At 41.5% G+C, this 12,152-nt stretch overlaps 2 protein-coding genes across 8 annotated transcripts in view; one reads left to right on the top strand and one right to left on the bottom strand.

Annotated features, from left to right (window-relative positions):
• The window catches only part of ALS2 (alsin Rho guanine nucleotide exchange factor ALS2), a 96,490-nt gene that overhangs the window by 76,942 nt on the left and 7,396 nt on the right, over positions 1–12,152 (bottom strand). The window contains exon 1 of one of the 4 annotated variants that reach the window (XM_072617292.1): positions 2,760–2,848. The exons of 1 other annotated variant lie outside the window; for it this stretch is intronic. The gene's annotated coding sequence lies outside the window, so the exon portion shown is untranslated. Of the gene's footprint in view, positions 1–2,301; positions 2,435–2,754; positions 2,849–12,152 lie in introns of those variants that run through there. 2 more of the 4 variants (XM_072617293.1, XM_072617294.1) reach the window with 2 other exon arrangements.
• The window catches only part of CDK15 (cyclin dependent kinase 15), a 124,783-nt gene continuing 115,942 nt past the window's right edge, over positions 3,312–12,152 (top strand). For all 4 annotated transcript variants that reach the window (XM_072617300.1, XM_072617298.1, XM_072617297.1 and 1 more), the window contains exon 1: positions 3,312–3,513. The gene's annotated coding sequence lies outside the window, so the exon portion shown is untranslated. The remainder of the gene's footprint in view (positions 3,514–12,152) is intronic.

The raw sequence follows: 12,152 nt of genomic DNA on the forward strand, positions 1-12,152 counted from the left end.
CTTATTACCTCTTGCCTAGACTACTGCAGTAGCTGTCCAATTGGTCTCCCTGTCTCAAATTTCTATCCCCAATCCAATTCATCCAATACTCAACAATCAAAGTGATTTTCCTAAAGTGATGAGCCTCTCTGAAATTAGTTAGGCTGGTCTTTGGATAACATACAGTACATCACTAAGATAGCACTAAAAGCCTTTCCAGATTGATTAGGATCTGTTAGAGTTTGTACTATACTTGCAGTCTTTGAGAACTCAGGATCACCTTCACTCCATGAAAAGGAATCAATCAGATGGCACTTTAGTGGAAAAAAAATCTACTAGTTGAAAAATCTCAACTTTTCTGTGGTTGTGAGACCCATAGTTTCTCATTTTACTATGAAACTCCAAGTTCTGTGCATGTCCTTAGGTTTGGTATACCAACTGAACAAATTTAAATAGTATTAACTTGCACTTTAAGATTAAGAAAGGTCTTTAAAAAAATTATTCCTGTTTTACAGATGAAGAAATTGAAGCATCTAGAGGTTAAATAACTTGTCCATATCACATAGCTAGTGTCTAAGGTATGATTAGAATTCAGATCTTCCTGACTCTAGATCCATCTCTCTATCCACTGCAATATTTAGCTGGCTCTAATATGGATAGCATTAATATTTTTCCCATAAAACTTACTAAAGCTTCTCAAAAAATCTTTGAAAATAATAAAAAATAAATAATAAATTTATTTTTTACAAATTTATTTTGTTATATTATATAAATTATATTATAATATATAATTAAATTATAATTATATACAATCCTATATTATATATATTATAAAATTATTTTTAAAAATAAAATCAATGAAAATAAAGAAAGTAAAAGAAAGTAAATAATCACACCCTAAAAAGAACAAATTTTATATACAACTAGGTCCTGATTAGTGAGAAAAATAAATCAGTCATCCAATCTTGAATTGGAAGATGAATTGGAAATGGAAATAAGCTTCTCACAAAAATGTTACCTCCTCCCATTTAAAGAATAAAGAAGTTAAGGTAGAGGTAGAAATAAAGCTTAAGTCCTCGAAACTTTATAAAACGTAACAATAAAATTTCTGAAAAAACTGTTAATTCTACCCCAAGTTATAAGAAGATATGCAAAGGAGCTGTAATTTTATCAGTGGTGGGGACTCCACTCCCTCTACCCACAATTATCTGAGACACCTAACAGTTAAGTGACTTCCTCAGGGTCATGACGCTAACTGTCAGAGGAGGAATCTAAACCAGTATCTTACTGATTCCAAACTAATGTTTTCCCTGTCCCGGAATAAAATAATATCAATAAACAAAAACAAACGCTAAAAGTGAAGACTACAGAGTTCATCAATGTGCAAAGCCTGCCTCACAAATTGAAACCAGAGCAGTTTGTGACAAAAAAACCCCCCAAAAACAAACTTCTCATTTATGTGGTGTTTTAAGGCTGACAGTGTTTCTTTAAGGCTAAACACTTTAAGTGTTTCTTTTTTAGCTCCAGAAAGTTTCATTCAACAAATATTTATTAAGCATGCTCTAAAAGGAGGGAGGGGAGAAAGAGAGGAAGAAAATCTAATACACATGGAAGTGATTGTAGAAAACTGAAAACAAATAATTAAAATTTTTTTAAAAAATTAAAGAAAAGTGTTGCAGGAGACACAAGTATAAGGAGAAGGTCCTTGCCTCCTGAGAGTTTCTAATTTAAAAGACAAGATATACGCACACGGATATATGCACAACAAGAAATAGACCTTAAGTGACTAGGAGGAGCACTAGGCACCTTCCCTTGAGCCAGGAGAAATCCTTCCTGCCAACTTTTGGGACTCCTCAACCTTAGGGCTGAAGAGTTACAAACGGAGGCTGCGGACATCAGACGGGGATTCGTGCTTGGGGGCTGTAGGGTCAGTCCCTGGCCCATCCCAATCCTCCAGTAAAACACTTCGGTGTTTAGGCTTCTCAGTTCTCTTTGGTCACGCCAAAAGCCATCACGGATAGAAGGCTTAACTACACCTCTGACTGAAGTTCCATTTCTCTAAGGCAGCCTCATTACCACGACGTCTCTATGGACGCGAACCTTCATTTAACAAGCCGGGGAACTTTTCCTCGTACCAGATGAGAACACTCGGGACAGCAGAACCATTTTCCCCAGGGATTTCTTCTCCCCCGCACCCACTATTTTGCACAAAGTTCACCAAGATTATCACTCGGCAGTAGCCCCTGAACGCCGGCGCTGCGAGCCCGCGGTCCAGTCGGACCGATCCCCGCCAGTCCACGCACGTCTACACCCGCTACCTACCCCCGAAGCCCAAGGCTGCTTCCCACAGAGGACGACGCGCGGCTCGGGGGGAGGGGAGAGAGGGATCCCGCAGGTGAAGCCCCGGCGACGACAGGCAGCCGGGCAGCGAGGAGCCGCGGACAAGGCCGGGAGCCTCCGAGGGAGAGGGCAAGAGGAGCTCCCCCGGAAGGCGGGGGCAGCTCCGGGCGGCGATGCAGGCGAAGCTGAGGGAGGGCAGGGCCTGGCGGCGGGAAAGCCGGGGGGTCGGGGCGCCGTACGAGGCCGAGCCCCCGAGGCCCCTCCCCGCGACCAGAGCTCCCCGGGAGCCTTCGGCCCTCTCCGGCCCTCTCGGCCGCCGCCACTCGTCAGAGCACCGGGCACGGCCCCGCGGTCGCTGGAACGCTCTCAGCCCACCACCCCCGGATCCCTCTCGGGCCCCGCCAGGCTCTGCCCACCGCGGCAGCAGCTCCGTACCTCACCTCTGGCCGCCGTCGTCGCCGCAGCCACTACGGAGAGATCAGCTGATTCACGAACGCCGGGTGGCGGGGCCTCGAGGGGAAGGGGCGGGGCTGGACAGAGCGCGAACCAGTCAATGGGGAGGGCCGAAATGTAAAAGAAGGGGGGAGGGACAAGAGCCTGTTAACGGAGTCGGGCTTGGGTCAAACTTCGCAAATAGGCGTTCGGCTTGGTCCCGCCCATCCTTCTCTTCTTGCACTGGTTGGCTGGCGCCGGGAGAGCGAAGGGAAAGGCAGCCACTGAAGGGGAGCTGTTGGAGCAGTGACGTAAGGATGTCGTCATTAGCATCCCAACGCCTTCTCCGCTTCCCATGGTAACAGGTGTCTGGACTAAGGGGCGAGCCGGAGAAAGTCTTGTTCTTGCCGGTATTTGTCCGGTTCTGGTTTAAAGGACAAGCATCTGGTGGGGGTATCACTGTCATAAAACCTGTAGAGACAACAGTTACCTGCCCCGTGGTCCCTGCACGCCCACACCTCGCCCACCTGGTGTGACGCCACACACACCTGATGCCAATGAGTGCCCTAGCCTGAGCACGCAGACCCTCCAGCCAGCACGTGCTCATGCCTTATGAGCGGGAGGCACTTACTATCGATCAACTCTCAAGTATTTATTACGAGCCTGCTATGATGACAACACGTTCCGATGACAGTGAGCCCCCAAACATCCCCCCAGAACACGTTCAGTACCGCGAGGGCGTGAATTCAATCCAACCAGCAGGTACGACTCCGTGCTGTCTATCCATCACCATGTTTTTAAAGTGCCTCCTACGTGCCAGGTGCTCTCTGAGGACACAAATTCAGAGAAGGAAACAATCCCCGCTCGAAAGGAGTTTGCTTTCCTGTGCTGGGAGGGACTCTGTCACTTACCAAGGCTCTTCCAATAGAATGAATACTTGGGCTATTCCCTCAAGCTGTTTTGATTGGGATGTCTGTATTGTGGCGTGTTGATTGATTATCAATAAATAAATGATTGATTGAAAGAGCCCCGAATTTGCGGTTAACAGACTTGTATTCGAATCCCAGCTCTGCCACTTGCTAATCCTATGATTCCAGTCAATGAATAAACATTAGACACCTACTATGTGGGTAGGCAACGCAGAGGAGGGTAAAAGGCAGTTGTCTCATTAGATCCTCACCATAACCCTATAAGGAAGATACAAATATTAGCATCATTATTAGAGAAAACTGAGGGGAAAAAGGTCAAATGACTTCCTCGAAATCAGCTAAAATTCTTGATCTCAAGGAGCTCACAGTCTAATGGGGAAGACACCATGCAAACAAATATGTGCGTAAAAGCTACATACAGGATAAATTTGAAATAATTAACAGAGAAAAGGCAGAGGAAGGGGATTTGGGAAAGGCTTCCTATAGAAGGTGGGAATTTTGCTGGTGATTTTGAGAAAGTCACAACCTTTTTTCCCCCTGGGTTTTCTCACTTGTAGAATTATGATGATGGCATTTGTATTTTCCTCACAAGGTTATTGTGAAGATCAAATGAGACAATATATGTAAAATGTTTCACATACATTTACAAATGTCAACTATTGTTACTTTCTGCCCATAGACATAGAGCAGCTCCTTAAGGAGAGAAAGTAGCCCTGAATATATAATAAGCATTTGATAAATGATTATTATTGTCATGTTGCTAGATGAATAATGTTTGTATCAATGTTTTTTTAATGCTGAAGAAGTTCCATATTTAGCACAGAGCAGTAATCATGGCTTATGTTTAGGCAATGCTTTACGTGCTTTTTCTTATTTGATCCCCATAACAACCCTGTGAAGCAGTCAAGGAAGGTCTTATTATCCTCATTTTACAGATGAGTCATACTGAGGTTAAATAGCTTACCTAGTGTAATACAGATAGTAATTGGAGGATAGGCCTGTGAACTCAGGTTTTCCGACTGCAGATCCAATCTACTTTTCGTTGCACCACAAATTCAATGAAATATTAGTACACAAATTTGTTTACTACTAGCCCTTCAATGTCGATCAAATGAAATAGCAAAAGTCTATTTCTTTAAACATAGACAGTGAGTGGGATAGACTTAGTGAAGACTCCTCAGATTGTAATTTTTCTCCCAGGGGTGAGGTAAGGCCTAAAGGCTCAAGGTTACAATATTTTTAGAATAGAATAGTTTCATATAAAGATATAAAACTGTGTAGTGTATTAGGGTCTCAATGATTGGACAAAACTTACATAATTCCTCGATGTCTTCATTTCAAAAGGGATTGGTTAGATTTCATGTCTAGAATGTAAGACCATATTCTCAGCTAATGAGAATAATGGTCAGTGAGGGGAGGAGGGACTTGCATTAGGGTCTATATAAATCACTGCCCTTTTCTTTGTCTTCGGCTTTCCTACTCCTACAGGTGAGCCCCGCTTCTGGAGAATCAAATAAATCACTTTTCTGTCATCACTTTGAGAGGCCTCTGAGTAACTGATTTATGTAGGGACCTGAGCCATCCCACACAACAGTGTCCTCAGAGTCCTATTATATAGTTCTTGAAAGAAATTTTTTATCCAGTTATGAAAACATAAGGAGAACAGCAAGGTTATCACTTTCTGTCTGTCCAGGCAAGTCAGATTTGTGAATGGAGGAGATATAAAAAGAAGGGTTAGGCTATTGGGTTCCTGCTTCCTATCGACATATGATTTAAACCAATAATCTGGTCTATTCACTGCCAACTCAAACTCCTACAAGAGTAGCTGCAACTACTTCAGTCACTGTTGTAGCCTTCACATCATATATGGACCCAGAAGGATAGATTAGAAAAATTCTGAAGTGGGCCAACAAGGGTGGCTATGTACAGATTTTGCAGAAATCTTATGACTGTGTAATATCTGTGTTATGGATATAAAGACAATAGTCCCTGCCTTCAAGGGGCTTACATTTTAATGAGGGTGATGACATGCATACGAATAAGTATGCACATAATATATACAGATAAATACGTGGTAGCTATGAAAGGGAAGATGTAAAGTGAATTATGAGAGCTATAGTTTAACCCTATTCTCTCCCCTGAATTTTAGTTCCATGTTACCTTGTTGTTGTTCAGTTGTGTCCAACTTTTCAAGACCCCATTTGGGGTTTTCTTGGCAAAGATACGGGAATGATTTGCCATTTCTTCTCCACATCATTTTATAGATGAGGAAACTGAGGCAAACAGGGTGAAGTGACTTGCCCAGGGTCACACAGCTAGTGGGTGTCTAGGACTAGATTTGAACTCACAAACATGTGTCTTCCTAACTCCAGTCCACTGCTCTACCTAATTGCCTAACATCTATTAAATAGTTCAAAATGGATATCATGAAGACAGCTCAAATTCAAAATGTCACTTGAAAAAAAAATTTACATACAAAAAAGACAAGGCAATTGGCCTAACAGCTCAGTTGGAGAACAGTAGCTGATGTCTGCAGCCCAAACCAAGGAACTGGCCTGTCTCCTATTTTGAGATTGTGAGCGGTATATAAAAACACATAACTCAAACCTTTGGACGGTCATCCCCTACACTGAACTTTATGCTATGACAGGAGATCTGATTGTGGGGACAACAAGAGCCAGATGAGACTTAGGGCCAAGGTATTGCTATAAGGATCTAGTTTCCTTTTGTGTCTGTAATCCTCTGATTTGGGCTGGACTATAAACTACTTGAGGTCTTAGGCACGGAGTATGGCAGTAATGTGGACAATGAAGACTTGGTATCGTAAAGTAAGCAACAGTTGTATTGTTGATGATAGCTTCTTTACTTTCTGCAATGTGCCTGAAATTATCACCACCCCTTTACAAAGGCAGAGATGGCATGGTTATCACACAGGCACACGACAGGAAGCTGTTAAAACTAGCCCAGTAGATTCCAGAATCAGGCTCCAATAGGGTTCTGACAGGCTGGAACAATGAGCTGAACTCAAAAGAGGCAACCCTGTGTCAAAAAATCAACTTCTCAAATAGAGGATGAGGGGCACATGATTATATAGCAATTCATCCATTTAAAACAACCATAATACATAACCTTGGAGACTTCGGTTAACTCAAAGTCCTTTATGAGTTAAAAAGTGTTAACAGTGTTGTCAAAGAAATGGGAACCTAAGTTACATTACTAGAAGTGTAGGGTTTAGAATGAGAAAGGTGATTGGAATGCTATATTCTGTACTAACCAGACCCACATCTGACAGATTGTGTTTGGTTTGGGGCATTTAAGAAGGGTGTTAATGAGCCAGATCATCAGAGCAGAATAACTAGGGTGGTTAAAACAAACAAACAACTTGCAACTATGCCATATAGGAAGATTTTGAGGGAAGGGACACTCAGGGAAAGGGGAAGTAAGTATTTATGTAACACCTACTATGTGCTAAGAGCTTTACAAATATTATCTCATTTGATCCTCACAGCAGTTTCCTGAGGTAGGTGTCCTTATTATGTCCATTTTACAATTGAAGAAGCTGAGGTAAACAGAAGCTAAGGGACTTACCTGGCCAGGTTCACACTGCCAGTAAGTGTCTGAGGCTAGATTTGAACTCAGGTCTTCCTGATTCCACATCCAGCAATCTGTCTCCTGCGCCATTTAGCTGTCTAGACTATTTATTCAAGACTAAGCAGAGAGACTTATTTATCCAAGGTCACACAGCTAGTGAGTGGGAAAGTCAAGATTTGAATCCAGGTCTTCTGGTTTCATATGTAATACTTTTTCTACTACACCATCTTTTCAGAAAGCTCATCCATCCTCCTTCTAACCATATCTTAATAACAGCTATTTCTTTTTTGTTTGTCGTATTAACATCGATTTTTTAATTAAAATTAAAAATACATTTTACTGATATATTTTGTTTTTAATATCACTTAATTGCCCCCTATTCTTTCCCCTTTCCACCCCCATAGAGTCATACATTATAACAGAATTTTTAAAGAGAGAAAAATAATCAGTAAAACTAATTAATGTGTCAAAAATTGATATACGCAACCCAAGCAATTTTTTTGTGAAATATTTAGTTTCTTTTTTTAGTTGCATCCAACTCTTTATGACCAGAAGAGTCTTCTCTTCTGTGACTCTTCATGTCTAACTTCCTGATGGACCTTAGTCCATGAGGTTTTCTTGACAAAGATACTGGAGTGATTTGCCATTTCCTCCTCCAGTGACAAACAGAGGTTAGGTGGCAAGGTCACACAGGAAGCTTCTGAGGCTGGATTTGAACTCAGGTCTTCCTTACTCCAAGCCCAGCACTCTATCAACTGCACTACCTAGCTGCCTTTTTTTGTGAATTATAGATTAGTATTAATGAAAATGTTATTCTTGTGTTCTCAACTTTACTATTCCAAACCTTACTCAGTAGGCCATTATCATCCATTAGAACTACAACAGGAATGGAAAGGAGTTCTTCCCCAAGGTTCTAAAATGCCATCTCTGAGCTGTTATTACTATCCCATGTGACATGACCCTGCTCTCTTGTCCAGTATCTCCTGGATTCCATTGCAATGGTGTCCCTCTCTTAGCTCCAGTCTTCCCCTGCTGCCATATCCTGGATTTGTTGCCTTCTCTGTCCCTTCAAGAATTAGTGAATCAGGGGCTGGGGGCTGTATGACCCTGGGGTACAGGTCAGACTGTGGGTGATGAGCCTCCCCTGTTCCCACTGTTACTGTATCAGTGCCATGCTGCCAGGTTTAGGACAGTGCATCCTTCCATCATGACAAATGATCTAGATCATAGATATTGAGATCCTAGCTGAGGTGAGGTCTTGAAGCCAGGTGAGCTTATCTCAGGCCTGACAGTGGCAAGGAAGCCATCCTAGGATCTTTCTTTCACTTCCCCATGGGGTGGTGTCCTAGGGTCTGTACCCCAGGAGAAATCTTGTGTCCCAGGGTCTATGGTCTCTCCTCAGTTCTGTCCCCCACCCCCAACTGAATTAGGTTCCAGAACTCCTAGTTATGGCTCTGTCATATGTGCTTCATTGTCTGCTCTGATTCAGATTATCCACTAGTGCAACACTTGTGTACTAAAATGTTAACTATTTCCCTCTTCTCCTATGCATAAAAGGGGATGGGGGTACCAGGGACATAGGGAAGCACTTCAGGAATCCAAGACAATCCAGCAAGTGCTGTGCACATGTTCAGCACTATTCTCAGGAATTTGCACATTATATAAGGTTACATTAGAGTATTCAGTTTTAGAATTGGGGTGAAGACTAAAACTGTCTCAGGCAAAGGCAGTATTCTTATCAAAGGATTAGTGGCGTTTGACCACCATGGTCATTTGGATCATTTTCAGGGCTCTGCCAGTCTCCCCACCCTTAAAATAGCCCAGTCATCTGAAATTTAGTGAGGTAGCAGCTGAGCTGCTTTTTCAGCCTTTTTTTTTCTTCTTCTCTTCTTCCTCCTCCTTCTTCCTCTTCTTCTTTCTGTCTCCTCCTTCTTCCTCTTCTTTTTTATTTTCCTTCTCCTCCTCTTTCTTTTCCTTCTTCTACTTCTCTTCCTTCTCCTTCTTCTTGTTCTTTTTCTTCCCCTAAGAACTTATAATTGGGACCATTTTGGAAATTAAAAACTCAGAACAAGACTAGTGGTGTAGCTTTGGTTCTCAAGCCCTGAGGCAATTGGTAAGTTAGATATGTGGTAATAAACTGATAGGCTATTTAACTGGTAAAGGACTACAGAAGTCATTTACTGTGGTCAACCCCATCAAGCAGATCCAACTTGTACATATCCTTTTACACACTGATTTTTGTCATCCAATATAGTCAATAAAAAATAAATTCAACAGCAGCTAATTAACTACTGTATATAAAACACAGTGACTAGAAGAATAACAACATTAAATGAAGCAGATCTTGTCCTCCTAGAGCTTGTGTTCTTTTAGGGACATATGATATATCCTCAAGTAATGATAATACAAGATTAACATCCGATATCCTTGTTCAGCTTTGTGCTGTCTGCAAATTTGATAAATATACTATCTATATATTTATGCAAGTCATTGATAAAAATGTTAAGTAGAAGAGGGCCAGGGACATACACAACCCTGGAATAGATAGCCCATTAGAGATTTTCCCCAGGTTGACAGTGGAGGTGAATTATAGGAAGCCGATGTCATAGAGACCATGCTGAAGGGATGAGGGATAAGGAGACAAAGAGATATATCTCAAGAATGAGAAAGTAAGGGATAACAGAAATGCAATGATGGGAGGGAACAACCAGGCAGGTAGTAGAATTGATTGATGAAAAACACAATGAGAAAGGAAATCATAAGATAAGAGCAGGGTCCAAGACTAGTAGTAAATGAAAACTGTGCAACTGGACACACACTGTGTCTTTTTCTGTGTATTATGTAAGTCACTCAAAGGGTGATGGAATAATACATGTTAGACATAAATAGGCATATCACTAGAAATTACTTGTGTGCCAGAAGTGGCATATAAGACAAAACTCAAGAGGGTATAGGGTCAGAAAATTAGGTGGGCCAGTTGTGGAATCACATAGCAGTATGTAGTGAAGGATAACAGATGGAAAGTCCTCCTGATGGACTAATAGCTATATTATGTTAAAAGACCAAGAGGGAGATCTCCAGCATGTTAGGTGGACTCTCTTTGGAGGATCAATAGAAGGATATGAGAAGAGTAGGTTTTGAGCTAAATCACTGGAAGGAGATCCCTTGAAGCACTGAAATGTATATCTTGTAGCCCATGTAGTCTAACAGATGTTTTTAAGCTTTGACTTCTCCCATACCCCATTTGACGTAGGAACAGCTCTTAGGCTTTCAATTTTTTAAGATATTTTCTTTTTATGTCAATTTTATCAATCTGAAGGATGTGAGGTGGGACATCGGAATTGTTTTAATTTGCATTTCTCTGTCATTATTAGTGATTTAAAGTATTTTTTAAAAAAAATACACTGTTGATAAGCTTGAATTTCTCCCTCTAAAAACTGCCTGTTCATATCCTTTAACCATTTATCTTTTGAAGAATACCCTGTAGTATTATAAATTTGATCTAGTTCTCTATATTTCTTAGAAATGAGTTCTTTATCAGGGAAATCTGTCACAAAAATTCTCCCCTCCCCCCCATTATCTGCTTCTCTTCTAATTTAAATTGTATTAGTTTTATTTTTACAAAAACTTAAAATATATTATAATAAAAATTGTCAATTTTACCTTCTGTAATCCTCTCTAAAGCTTATTTGGTCATGAACTCTTTTCCCTATCCATAGATCTGACAAGTCTAATTTCTTTCTTGTTTCTGTAAGTTATGATACCATCCTTTCTGTCTTAATCATGTATTCATTTAAAGCTTATCTTGGCATGTATTGTGACATGTTGATCTATAACTATTTTCTGCCAGACTATTATCTAGTCTTCCCAACAGTTTTTGTTGAGTAGTGTGTTTTCACTCCCAAAGCTGGGATCTTTGGGTTTATCAAATACTAGGCTACTGTGTTCATTTGTGCCAGGCCTAGAGGCCTGAGGGCTACCCGAGTCTTACCTTACCTGTCCCAGGTCTTCGGTTGGCCAAACCAGATAAACGTATGAGAGAAGAGACTTTCCAGAGTCGAAAAAGGGTTAAGCTTTATTCAGGGTCCTGGTTACATGTGCAGGGGGAGCTCTTCCTTAGGAGGGAGAGAGAAATCTCCCAAGGAGGCAAAGATCTTATGGTAAGAGATTGGAAGTAGAAGTGTAAGTGGGGAGAGAGGGGGAGGGGAGAGCGAAGAGAGGAAAAACGGAGCCTTCTGTCCTGTCAGGGCCCCTCCGCGCTAAGAGCGCCTTCAGGCTTTCCTGACCCTAATTAAGCTCTCCGGCTGTGTAGTTTGCACCTGAATACCGTGCCTGTTAGATAACAATAGGTGTGCCCAGATCCGGGACAGTCTCGAGGGCGGGGATGCTCCTCCCATCACGTTTCTCACGGGAAGAGGCGGAAATACACGAGATAGCCTGGTCTCACTCCTTGATTCCCTGCTGTTTTCTGGGGGGCCTCATGAGAACTCTAAGATTTAGAAGTTCCCACCTTTACCCGCCTGAGACTGTCCACATGGAATTGAGCTTCCACCCCCAACACATTTGCTTCTGAATATTGTATACTTACTCTATTTTACCAATCAACATCTCCATTTTTTTATCAGTGCCAAATTATTTTGATGATTACTACTTTGAAATACAGTCTCAGTTCTGGTACTCCTTTCCCATTTTTTCCATCGTTTCCCTTGAGATTCTTGACTGGGTGCTCCTATAGATGAAGTGTCATTATTTTTTCTAGCTCTATAAAGTAATTCTTTGATAGCTCAATCCTTTGATAGGTTAACTAAATTAACCTAAGTAATACTTTTTAATACTGGCTCTACCTATCCATCAATGATTAATACTTCTCTACTCATTTAG

This window comes from Notamacropus eugenii, chromosome 6, assembly GCF_028372415.1.
Source record: "Notamacropus eugenii isolate mMacEug1 chromosome 6, mMacEug1.pri_v2, whole genome shotgun sequence".
NCBI lineage: Eukaryota > Metazoa > Chordata > Mammalia > Diprotodontia > Macropodidae > Notamacropus > Notamacropus eugenii.